Raw genomic sequence first — 13,813 nt, forward strand, 5'->3', positions numbered from 1 at the left:
ATTCTTACTTCTTCTGGGAAGTCTCTCTTTAACTCTTTAGCCCATTTATTAATTGAGTTGTTGTTTGTTTGAGGATTTGTTTGTGTGGGGTTTAATTTTTTGAGCTCTAAGTCTATTTTAGATATGAGGGATTGTCTGATGCCTAGCTAGTAAAAATCTTCTTTCATTCTGTGGACTTTCTATTGCTCTTGCTAGCTATGCCCTTTGCCATGCAGAAGCGCTACAGTTTGACTTAATCCCACTTTTCCAGTTTTTTATAATGCATTTTTATTGTAAAAATAGTATACAGAGGGGTAACAGTTTCATGAGTAAGGTAATGAGTACATTTCCTATCAAGCATTGTTACCTCCTCCTTTGTTTTTCCCCTACCATCCCTTCCCTCCCAATTCCTCCCTCCTTCCCCACCACAAATTGTAAAGTTCAGTTTCAACATAGTGTCTTGTATATCTCATTGTTACAATGGGTCAGCCTGTGTCCCTATTTAAGCATTTTGTTTTTTTCCCTTCCCCTCCCCTAGGATTTGTTGTGTTTCTCCATCTTAGTAAGTTTCAGCCCATGTCTAGTGTTTCTCCTATCTCTTCCTGTAATACTTTCACATTGGAATTCTACTCATCAGAAAGAATAGTATTGTACCATTTATAAGGAAATGGGAGGCAGAAATTTTAGAGTAAGTGAAGTAAACCAGATCCAAAGAAACCGAGGTTGCGTGGTTTCCATTTATGGTAACTAGAATGTGTTTATAAGTCTACAAGTAAGCATGCTGGATGGAAAAAAAAAACACTGGGACACGATAAATTAGACATAAATTAGGCATTCACATAGAGTGAGACCAAAGGACAGTATTTTAAATAAAGGATCACAAAGGCGCAATAGCTATGTGCATCCGATCATATAAAATAATATTTATCAAAATGAACTCCAGGAAATGAAAACAAGAGGTTGTCTTCTTCATTGCTGTTTTGGTTTTCTTTTCCTTTTGTCTTGTTTGTTCATTTTTCTGTCTTTGGGAGGGCAAGAGAGGGCATGAAAATGGTAGAATGAAGGGTGAACAAATGCAGCAGTAATAATAGACACGATATTGAAAATGAACTACTTGTAGATGGGGATGGAAGGGAAAACTGGGAAAGAGCAAGGGAAGAGGTGACATTGTTCACAAAGGAATGTACTCTTTATCTGATTTATGTAACTGTAATCCCTCTATACATCACCTTTAAAATAAGTCGCTATGTCAAAAACGAACTTTACATCTTTGTTGGGGGGATGGGGGGCGGGGATGATAGGGTGGGGGGCAGGGGGAGGATGGGAAGGGATGGGAAGGGGAAACAAAGGAGGAGGCTACAATGCTTGATAAGAAATGTACTCATTATCTTGCCAATGTAATTGTAACCCCTCTGTACAGTATTTTCACAATAAAAAAGTAATATCAAAAAAAATAACAATTTTTAAAAATACAAAAAAAAGTGTTCAAGAAAGCAAGATTTGCTGAAATGGACATTTTTACAGGACAATACAAAAGTTTACAAAGCTGATAGGATACACAGATTGATGGCATGAAGTAGTGTTATTTCCACTTTCTATTATAGGTATTTCTTCTGGTCCATTAAAAATCCCTGCCTGGTAGCTCAGGGCTGGAATCTCAGCTCCTCAGAAGATAAAGATTGAGAGAATTTCAGCTCTAGGCCAGCCCAGGCAAAATGTTAGTGAGAATCCATTTCAAAACACAAGCCAGGATCTTGTTTTCCCAGCTATCTGGGAGGCATAGATAGGAGAATCATAGCCTAAGGTCAGCTCTTAAAAACTAAAGTTGAACAAGTTTACACTCCCACCAACAATGCAATAGGGTTCCCTTCTGGTCACACCCCCTCTAGCATCTGTTGGTATTAGAGTTCTTGATTATAGCCATTCTAGCTGGGTTGAGGTAGTATCTCAATGTTGTTTTGATTCACATTTCTTTTATGGCTAGGAAGATTGAGCATTTCTGCATGTGTTTATTGGCCATCCTTCTTTTCTCTTCAGAGAAGTTTCTTGTTAAGTCTTCAGCCCACTTATTTATTGGGCGGTTGTTTCTTTGAGGCTTTGTTGCTGGGGGATTTAATTTTTTGAGTTCCAGGTATATTTTAGATAGAAGACCCTTGTTGGTTATATGGCTAGTGAAGATCTTGTCCCAATCTGTGGGCTTTCTATTGATCTTGCTAGCTATGTCCATTGCCATGCAGAAGCTCTGCAATTTCATGCAATCCCATTTGTCCAAGATTTCTTTGATTTGTTGTGTTTCTGAGTCAAAACACTCCACATAGAGCTCTCCTGTGATCCAGCAATCCCACTCTTGGGCATTTACCCTAATGATCACAAACAAGACCATACTAGAGCTACCAGCACAACTATGTTTATTGCAGCATTATTTACCATAGCTATGTTATGGAACCAACCGAGATGCCCCTCAGTAGATGAATGGATCAAGAAAATGGGGTATATATACATAATGGAATTCTATGCCTCCATCAGAAAGAATGACATTGCCCCATTTGTTAGGAAATGGAAAGACTTGGAAAAAATTATATTAAGGAAGTAAACCAGGCCCAAAGAAACATAGGTCCCATAGTTTCCCTTATTTGCAATTACTAGTATATGTCTGAGACAATCAGAAATGGTCAGATAAGTTGATGTTAAGTGAAATGAATCCCAAGATACGGACTTAAAAGTTTTTTCTTTCTTTCTATTGTTTCTAACATATTTATAAGATGAGTTCTTTGTTGCTTTGTATGTCCCTCCCCCCTGTTTTTACTGTATTTGATGTTGGTATAATTTGTGGAGGGGAAGAGGAAAAAAATTGTTTAAATAGGGACACAGGTAAACTCATTGCAACAATGAGATGTACAAGATGTTAGGTCGAAAATGAACTTTACAACTTTGGTGCGGGGGTTGGGGGTGGGCTGGGGGGGTAGAGATGGGAAGGGATGGGAAAGGGAAACAAAGGAGGAGGGAACAATGCTCCATAAGAAATGCTCTCATTACCTTGTCCATGTAATTGTAACCCTTCTGTAGGGTATTTCACCATTAAAAAAAAAAAAAAACTACTAAAGTCATGGGCAAAATAGTAGAATGCTTGCCGAGCAAGTTTAGATTCTCATGCTGACAAAACAAAAACAAAAACAAAAAACCAAAATCTTGAGATCAGAATGAATTCTACCTAATTTCTCTTTTTTATGTACATTGATATTGTTAAGTTTAAATATTGAAACAAAATAAACACCTCCCACAAGCATGCAAGCCTTAAATTATATTCAGTAGATTGCTTACAGAACCATAGAAATATAGAGTTCTTCATACTTTAGATTCAAATACCCTGCAGTGGTTTGAGACATAGTTTCAATAATCTTGTTGTTGGAGAGACTACCTTATATATCAGTTTTGTTATACATGACCTTAAAAAATTTCTGAGGATTCTCCAAATATTTTTTCCTAATTAAGGCAGAAAAGTCCCCTTTAGATATACCACATAAGTGGTAAAACAGTTAACATAAAGTCAATAGGAGAATAAATAGTTCATATAGCTTATTGGTAATTGACAACATGAAATGGGAATAAAATAAATGTAGTAACGAAATAGATCTCTTGCTTTCAAATATATTTTATAGCCAAAACAAAATGTACAAATAGTAAAGTTTAATGATGTTCAGAAAACTGGGTGTCCCCTAAACTATGCTTCAAGACACACAGATATTCCAAAAGTGATCAAAGTGCCAGCTGTTTGTTAAAATAAACATTAGAGGGCTGCTTAAGGTCAATTGAATTAAATATATATGGGAATCTTTTTTGTAGTTGCTTGTGTTTAGCTGTTGCTCATTGACTTCTGAAACCCTTCATTCTAGAGAAATAAAAAAAACAGTGTCTCACCAATTAGTGTGACTGTTCCTTAAAGTTAATTAACCTTTGATTCAATCAAAGGATATCCCAGAAAGTTCCAATTTATTTAGGATGAGGAGGACAAATTTCTTCCCCACAAATCTATTAGGACTTAAGATGTGCTAAGTAGGTGTTAGATGAGGTATAATATCTGCAGTCAATGAAGTGTCACTTCATCAACGGGAAGTGGGTAAATTTTTGAATTACCACAGCTTCCCTTTTTAGGTGTTGGTAGCCCATGTTTGTAACCCTCACTATTCAGGAGGCTGAGATCAAGAGGACTGACATTCAAATTTATCCAGGGCTGAAAAGCCTACAAGACTTCATCTGCAAAAGAACCAGCAAAAAATCAGGCTGGAGGTTTGGCTCAAATGGTAGAGCACCATCTAAACATTGGGGGAATCCTAAGTTTAAACCCAGGTAGTCGCCACCAAACAATTACTAAATAAAATTTCACTTGATAAAAAGTTACTTTCCTCTTAACCATTGGCTTCCATTTTACAGCACTTCCATGCTGCATTTTCTATTTAGGAAGATGTCCCATGATCATTTCATAGCCAAGTAGATATCAAATAGCTCATGCAGAACTGTATATCAAGGGAACATTCGTCAGCATCGACCCTCCAGTTTTTAACTCCCATGATTTTCAGTGAGTTTTCAAAACCTCTGGGTCCTTCCTACTGTTTCCAATGTCCTAGACCAAAACTTGCTTGAGAACTACAACAGCTGTGCTCTGCCCTAATGCGTACGTGCTTCCCCCCAGGGCCAGCATACATATCCTGAAACAATCAACTAGTTATGCATGCATTCAGCTGTGAGATTGTTTCCTCATTGCAATGTGTCTAGTTATCTGCAATTCTCACACACCGCACAGAACTACACATCAAAGCCCATATTAATATATGTGTGATCAAGATTGTCTGACTAACCAATCTCTAGTCAAACTCTTTTCTACTAGAGCGCAATGTTCTGTTCTTCTCTGAGACTTAAGAGATAGTTTTGAAGACACAAAGTTTCTAACAGGTCAACACCACACCCTGAAAATAACCTTATCTACCATAAAAGGCCTGCTTGAGAAAACTCAAGACTGACAATTTGCAATGGTGTACAAGAGTGACCACATTGCTCTGTCTTCAATTACACTTGATATTCTTAATTTTTCCCCTGTTGGACAGAGGGAAAATTATACCTTGCTTTGTCTTCAACTTTGGTTGTTCTGATTATTTTTAAAATTTAATGAATTTCAATAGAATAATAAAAAGTTTTGCAAGATATTCAATTAAAGTTTCCTATCTTAAATAACTAAATAATAAGTTACACGACAAATCTTGGGACATACATCACAATACTGACCTCTGCCATGATTCTGCACCAAAAATGCTTATAAGAGGTTCTTCTCTAGAAAATCAAGCTCCCAGTCAGAGAATTATCTATTGAGTGTTTGTTCAGTGTCTTGCTACTTTTTTAAATATATGATTATTTTGCTTTTGCTTACTCTCCTGTCTTACACCAATTTTGTAAGATTATAAGCCAACAGAGCTCCAAGTTGAAACATAATTGTTGACACTGTATTGCTTACTTTTCTATTATTTTAATATTGCTTTGATATTTCTTATTGATAATTTTTCAAGGTAATCAAACTAGTCTGGTACACTATGCAGGATCTAAGATACCTGGAGATTATAAATTGGTCTGTTTCTATACAAAATAACACACCCAGCAGAAAGTAATTTCTCAACCTTCAGGTGATCAATGATCATCTTTAATAAGATTGGAACCCAGCTGCTCAAAAAAAGACAAAAAAGGCCAGGCAATTTGCACTTGGTTCACGTTGGTCAAATGTGATGCAATCTTGTGTGCTGGGTCATCAATATGTCCTGTCTGGTCATCTGGAAGCTGAATTTTAGGTGCATCCATTATATGAACACTGTGTGTACCCTCTGATTGAGATCACATTGTCCAGATTCAATCATGCTTCACTAGGAAAGCAAGAAATAGCAATTAAAAGCAGGATTACATTAGCACTTGAGTTTTCAAACATTTGAGTGGATTTGGCTCTAACTCCACTGTGAGTAAAATTCAATAAATGAACTCCAAATTATAAAGTGGGAGAAGCAAATAGGGACACTGACTTTGGGGTCATAAAACTTTCAGAATTCCATACTGAAAACATCTAGGTAATGAGGGAATATTGTTCAAGGGACTGATCATCTGAATTGAGATCTGAACGGCAAGGGAAAATCAAATAGGTTAGAATATGGGAAAGAATAATTCAGGCAGAAGGGCAAAGGGATGAGCACTAGAATGACCATACCCTTTGTGGCACAGAAAGTACTGTACATACGTTCAGAGCATAGCAAAGTGAGTACCTGTGAGGTTCATGTCAGGAAGGCTGATGAGAGCACCCAGGCAGGGTCTATACAGGTATCCTGTGACATGGAAAGGGGTCTCACTGTACTATAAATATAACAGGTTGTAGTTGCAAGGGTTCTAATGAGAGTGCAATATGGTTCTACCTTCATGTTTAAAGGATCACTTGGGCTGTCACAGAAAGAATTGGGCATGTGGGTTAGACACTGAAGCAGTGACCAGAAGCTATGGAGATAATGTCACGTGGACTAAAATAAAAAGCAGTGGATATGGGGAAGCACAAAGCCTGGATGAGGATTAGACATGGAGTTGACTGCCATTTATTAGCTGCAATAAATGAAGAGATGACTTAGAATAAACTTAGAGATGACTTATGGTGATTTGATTTAGACAACTGCTCTGGTGGACATTGTCATTACCATTGATAGAAATGGAGGATATTCACAATGAACAACTCTGCCTTTTGCTTTGAGATGCCTGTCATTCATACATATCAAATAAGCAACCTGTACTTCATGTGATGGTCTGGGCTACAGATATAAAGTTTGGAATTATTGACATTGAAAGCCACAAGAGGTGATATTAAAATTAACAAGATAAATTGAAGGATACATTTCAAAGGAATGCAGGTATGGGATAAATCCAGAGGGATTCCAATGTTTAGAGTTCCATTGGTAGGGAAGAGAAAGAAGAGGGTAAAAGAAGTAGACATGTAAAATGTACGAGGGGAAAGTTTCACTAACTACAAGAGACAAGAGGTAAACAATTATATGTAACCAAAAGAGGATTAAAAGCATGAGTACTATTATCCAAAAGGGTACTGAGATCACACCTGTCATCCTAGTTACTCAGGAAGGTGAAATCTGAGGATTGTGTTTTGAAGGTCAGCCCAGGCAAAAAAGTCCTTGAGACTTTAACTCCATTTAATTACCAAAAAGCCACAAGTGGAGTTGCGGCTTAAGTTGTAAAGTGGTAGCTCAAGACTACCACCCAGGTCCTGAGTTCAAGCCCCAGGACCCGCATGCACACATACCCTTACACATACCCCCTCACATGCACTTTTTCTTTCTCTCTCTCTCTTTCCCTCCCTCCTTCCCTCCCTCCCTCCCTCCCTCCCTCCCTCTCTCTCTCTCTCTCTCTCTCTCTCCTCCTCCCTCCCTCTCTCTCTCTCTCTCTCTCTCTCTCTCTCTCTCTCTCACACACACACACACACACAAAGTATTAGAAAGTATCTATTGAAATAGAGAGGTGATCATGCTCTTGACAGAAATGATTTTCATTAAGAAATGAAGATTAAGTTCTAAGTGGCAAGTGTGAAAGATTGTAAGGGAGTTGAAACAGTGGATGGATGGATAGTTCATAGAAAATACTTCCAAAGTTTCAAGAAGCAAAGAAGTCGCCAAGTAGCTAGAAAAGATGTAGGCATAAGGTAGCTGCATTCTGTGTGTTTGATTCTGGAGTGGATGTGTATAGTCTAGCAGCAACCCAATAGAAAAATAGCAGAGATCCAAGGGAGGAAATACCTAAAGAAGCAAAGCCCTTGAAAAGGCTAAATTGGGTTGTGTTGCAAAAGGTATAGGAAGTATTACCCTTGCCAGGGTGTTAGGCTTTTAAAAGAGAGGAAGAATTGAAGTTTTTAGATTTGGCTAGGAAAATATGCTTAATATTTCAGCTAATATTCAGTTAACATGCTTAATATTGCTTCAATATTTCAGTGGGACTTAATGTAAATTCAAAAACTATGTGGAAAAGTGTTGGCAAGGGAAGGGATTTCACGGGAAGGAAGAGGAGTGAAATATTTTTTCCTTATAATGGGGAAAGATCTTTGCTTTATAAAATTGAATAGAGTTTTCAGGAATTTTTGAGAACCTGATTGAGGTTCCAAATTAGTTTCGAGGTTTTCCTTCTAGAACTTCATTGCATGAAGATAGACACAAAGAGAGTTAAAGTTTAGGTCTTGCCCTGTGAATTTCCTGAACATGGAATGGGAACATACAGGATTTTCAGGTTGGTAGAAAAGAGTATATTGTTGGCTTGTTATTTCTCCAATTTGTTTATGTAGGCACTTAGAGCTATAAGTTTTCCTCTGCATATTGCCATTGCTTTGTCACAGAGCAACTGGTATTTTGTGTGTGTTTGTTTCTCTTATGTACCATAAACATATGAATTTTTGTTTTGACATCTTCTATAACCCACTGGTGATTCCACAATGTGTTTTTCCATCTCCATGCATTAGATAATTTTCTATGGTGACTTCTGATGTTGCGCTCTAATTTTATTCTGGTGTGGTATAACAGAATGCAGGAAATAATTTCCATATTTCTGAATTTGCACAGGTTTGCTTTGTACCCTAACATGTGATCTATTTTGGAGAATGATCCATGTGCTGCTGAGAAGAAAGTATATTCTCCTGCTGCTAGAGGGAATAATCTGTAGATGCCTGTTAAGTCTAATTGGTCTATGCAGTTGTTTATTTCTGAGGTTTCTCTGTTGAGTTTTTGCCATGTTGATCTATCCAGAGTCAACAGTGGTATGTCCAAGTGTCTAGATCTATGTGTGTTTTTTAGTGTAAGTAGTGTTTGATGAAGTTGGGTACTTTGGCATTTGTTGTATAGATATTTTTGTCTCTTCTCACTAATTTTAATTTGAAGTCTATTTTAGCTGATATTAGGATTGCAACCTCAACCTATTTCTGGGGGCCATTTGCTTGATAGACTTTGTTCTAGTCTTTCACTTTCACCATATGTTTGTGGGCAAGACTTGTCTCTTGAAGACAGCAGATGGATGGATCTTGCTTTTCAATCCTACTCATCAATCTATTCCATTTAATTGGTGAATTAAGTCCATTAATATTAAGAGTTAGGACTGAGAGTGTTTGGCAGTTCCTGCCATGTTATCCACCTTATGGGTTGTACCTCAACATTTCTTACTATATTTTTCTTACTATATTTATCTGGTTCTCTGGTAAGGGGCCATTTCTCTGCCAATATCATGTTCTTGGTGGTTTTCTATGTGTAGTATGTCTTTGAGTTTCTTCTGCAATGGTAGTTTGGTGGAGGTAAATTATATCAGTATTTTCTTGTGGTGAAGGGTTTTTATTTTTCCCTCAGTTATGAAGGAGAGTTTAGCTGGGTACACTATTGTTGGTTGGTAGTTGTTTGCCTTGAAGGAATGGCATACCTCATTCCAGGTTCTCCTTGTTTTCATGGTTTCTGCTGAGAAGTCTGTAGTTATTCTGAATTTTTTTCTTTATAGGTAATTAATCTTTTCTTTCTGACAGCTTTAAGGATCCTTTCCTTGGTTTCTGTTGATCTTGAGTGAATTACAATGTGGCAGTGGGATATTATGTTCTGGTCTGGTCTGTTTGGGGTTCTTTAGTCTCCTTGTATCTGAATGGTTCTATGGTTTTGGATGTTGGAGAAGTTGCCTGCTAGAATTCTGTTAAATATATTTCCTATCCCTTTTTAGCTTCCTTCTCTTGATCTCCCTCAATCTTTATTATTTTCAATTAGATCTTCTGATTGAGTCCTGAAGCTCCTGTAAGACCATTCTTGTTTCTTGGATTTATTCCAAATAATTGTTCTTTCTCTGTAATATCTAGTCGCTCTTCAGTTCCAAAGACTCTGTCTTCTACATCATGTAATCTGCTGCCAAGAATTTCTACTTTTTTATTTCCTGCCTTCTAACTGATCATTTTTGATGGCTTCAATTTTTTCATTGAAGGTTTGTTTTAGATCTTTTACGGACTTCTTTACTTCCTTGATTAGATTTTCAGTGCCTTCTCTCATATCCTTTAGCAGACTGACTTTTGCATTGGACTCCCTTTCCCTCTCTTGTATTCATTCAACTTTCTGTTTGTGGATTCCATGAATCCTATTAATCTTTGGTTAGCCTCACTCATGCTCACACAAAGCCATGTGCAGGCTTTCAATCTTTTCATTTAATATATTTATCAGCAGTGGTTTTAAAGCATTTAGGGAACTATCTTCTAGATCTTTCATTGCCTGCTCTATTGCCTGCTTATTTTAAATGGAAGTTGAAGTTCCATGACTTGTCATTTTCCTTGTGTTTCTATGGTTTGCTCTTCCTATTTGGAAACAAAAGCAAATCCAAAACCACAATAGAACACCATTTTAAGTAAAAAGAAAAAAAAACAAAACAAAAAAAACAGAGCCCTGTAATTGCACAGACATTAGAGGTTCAAAATCATAGGTATTTTCCCTATTTCCTTTTCCTTTTCTTTGTTTGGGGAGGGGTAGTTTGGTTCAGGAGTGGAGATTAGATATAGTTGTAGCTAGTGAGCAAGTCTATTGTAAGCGATAAAACAATCTGAACTGAGAGATAACAGGATGAGCCAATTAAACACAGTCAAAATGGAAACAAATACAGTCTAACTCATGGACAAACAATTAGGGACCAATGGACTAAATAAAATGGTGGGAAGGACCAGAAATAAAGGAAAACAGGTCAAGTGAAAGTAAAAGAAATATTAATAGATAAAATGAAAAAAAGAAGGAACAAATAAGAATAAAGGAATAAATAAAGGGAAAGGAAGAGAACTAGGACCTGAAATAAAAAATAAATGTATATACATATATATAAACAGTAAAATTTTAAAATATGAAGACTAATAGAGAAATAGAAAATTAAGCAATCAAAAATACTACCTGAATTAAGTATGCATGTAATTAAGAATGAAGTCTAGTAATCATCATAGACAGAACAGCAATGAAAAAGAAAAAAAAATATTCTCCAATTTGTTTGGGGGTCTTTGTGTCTCACCAATATTTGTTATCCAGTTTTTTGGTTAGAGTCATTGATTTCCTCCTGGTGGTCAGCTCTCCTTGCACCCAAGTTGGATTCAGGAGCCCTGTGATATGGGAGTGTGATTCCCAAACTCAAGCCTGTCTGAACCTAACATAAAACTCCAACGAATGAATTCTGATATTAATTTGTTTGAGAGCGCAGAATGAAGTCCTGCCTTAAAAACTTGGGGTCTTTGCAAGCCTTCTCCAAGCCTAACTTGGTGGGAGTAGGGATTTGCTGTGTGTGGCAACCCGGAAGGATGTGGCTGTTTTCTGGTGCTTAGAATCTCTGCAGTGAGCTTGGGTGTAGGTGGGGCTGTGGTATCTGCAACCAGTGGCTTTCCCTACAGTTGCTAGAGCCTGAGGCCCTCCTTTTCGCCTAGTCTGAAAATCTCCTCAGCTTTTAAGGCCTGTTCAGCTTTTTTTCCCAGTGAAATTTTAGACACTTTGTAATTCCAAGGTGCCCAGCTGGCTGGGGGTTGAGTTGCAATATGTCAGGAATGCTGAGCATGTCTTTGTTCACTGTTGAGGGGCAGGTCTGCCTCCCCCTGGGCAGGGCTACCTTTACCTGGGTGAATTTTTCCGTTTTCCTACAGAGAGGAGAGGTGTAACCATATCCAGTTCCTTTGCGTTCTTCAAAAAGGTCGCTGTTTCTCAGGCAAAGTGTTTCCAGCCAGGTGCTCTGGCAGGCTCTCTGCCACTTTCAAAAATGGTGTTCTTCTCAGGTAGGGAGGTGGGGTGTTTCCTTCCAGATGTTGTTCTCTGGGAGGGAGGGAGGGAGGATGTCTTTCCCTTAGTGAGTGTTTCAGACCATCTGGGATTCGACAGGTTGTCTCTGTGTCCCTCTGTGGTCAGCAGGGCTGTGGATTCTTGTTCCTGGTCTCTAAAATTTGCACTGGAGGTGAGTGGAAAACCTGAAGGCATTGTCTCTGTCCCTATCTTTCTCATGGCTCCTCAGGCCTCTCTTGCTGGCCCCTCGCCCCCATCGGCAGGTATTTAAATCTGTCTTCTTATGCAGGTTGTTTATAGTTTTCTTCTTTGGTATAAATGTCTGTATAATTATAGCTTACTGGGTATGATTCTCTAGCTGCGGATAGCTTGGTGGGACTCTAAAACTCCGCTTCTTCAGAGAGAGCTCTCTTGGTCCCCTGTTAACTTTCTACCATCTTCTTTATACTCTGTTATCCAGTCTTTTTCCATGGTAAATCCAGGAGACAAGTTTGGGACTATTAAAAAAGAAACACCACACAGAATGTTTTCTACTCATAAAAAGATGCTGGTTCATAGTTCAGTGGTTTTTTTATGCACTTTTTTTTGAAATCTTCTTGACTATAGTTGTAGCTGGGGGAGATAGTCATTATTTGAAACCACATCTACTTTTGGCATAGTCTTTTCCATTTCTCACCAAAAAAAAAAAATGTCAAAAGCAGTGGGTGTTGTTGGCTTTGATCCTTGTCTCCCCAAGCACTTGTCTCCCTTCTGACTGAGCTAGAGAGCAATTAAGAGCATCCTGAGCTATTAATCAAAAATGGTGTTGAAGTAAGACAATGGCTCTGGGGCTGAGACATGAGTGTATAAGAGAACTATTCTTGTAAATATAAAAATAACTTACAGTCCTGTCAGGAAAGGTGTGATGAGGATACTGTGACCTAGGTCTTTCAAACATCGATAATAGAAGGGAAATGACAAGGAAATTGGTGAACACTAGGGATAGGGAGAGCAAAGTGTACCATGTGAATGGCATAGCTCTCAGGGTAGTCACACTTCTGGAACAGTGAAAGGAGACAAGGCCACCTTCAAGGAGACTCCTGCCCACTATTACTTCCAAGGTGTGAGCTTTGAAGAATGTGTGAAAACAAACACCTGCTACTAGATGGCAAGAGTTCTCTGAGGAGAGCCAGCTTCTGGAGATGGAGGAGCTTTTCGAAGAAAGACACAAATGGAGCTTATGTAACCCATGGAGTTCGCTGGTCACAGGATACACTAAAAAATACTTATTATCCTGAGGCAAGTAGAAGCTTAGAGAGGATCTTGTTTGTAAAACTTTTCTAGTCACATCACATTTAGGTGGCTGCACAATTTGGCTTCATATATACATATATATTTGATACGTATATTTAATACATCAGTATCTTTATTCAATCAAAAATGTTTCTGAAATAAAACATAGGAAAATGTTAGTATCTTTAAATTTGCTTTTGAATCAGCAGGAAGGAGGAGGGGGAAATCTACAAGGGGATGAATATTATAGAAGTTTGATTTATATGTGTGTGTGTGTGTGTGTGTGTGTGTGTGTATGTGTGTATGCATACCTATGTAGCACACTTAAATATCAAGAAGTTAACACTGAGGAGGGAGGAGGTAGAATGGTTAGGAAAAAGGCATATGATGGAGGAATACAGTGAAAGTACATATGAGTAAATATCACCATGAAATATCTTTTTGTACAATTTATGCTAATAAAACATTTTAGATGAACATGTATGTCTACGTAAGTGGCAGCACTGGAACTAAAAACACTCCCAGGAGACCATGAGAGTTGTTTGGGTAGCTGATAACATGAGTGAGTTTGTAAAGTTTTTCCCTTTTGTTTTCAAGTCATTGGGTTGCTGCAATGAGAATGTGTTGTTTCAGGAACAATATTAAGATTATTTCTTATTGGGCACCAGTGACTCATACCTAAAAGGCTAGTGACTTAGAAGGCTAAAATCAGGAGGCTCTCCATTTGAGGC

The sequence above is a fragment of the Dipodomys ordii genome, unplaced genomic scaffold, assembly GCF_000151885.1.
Source record: "Dipodomys ordii isolate 6190 unplaced genomic scaffold, Dord_2.0 Scaffold25, whole genome shotgun sequence".
NCBI classification, from domain to species: Eukaryota; Metazoa; Chordata; class Mammalia; order Rodentia; family Heteromyidae; genus Dipodomys; species Dipodomys ordii.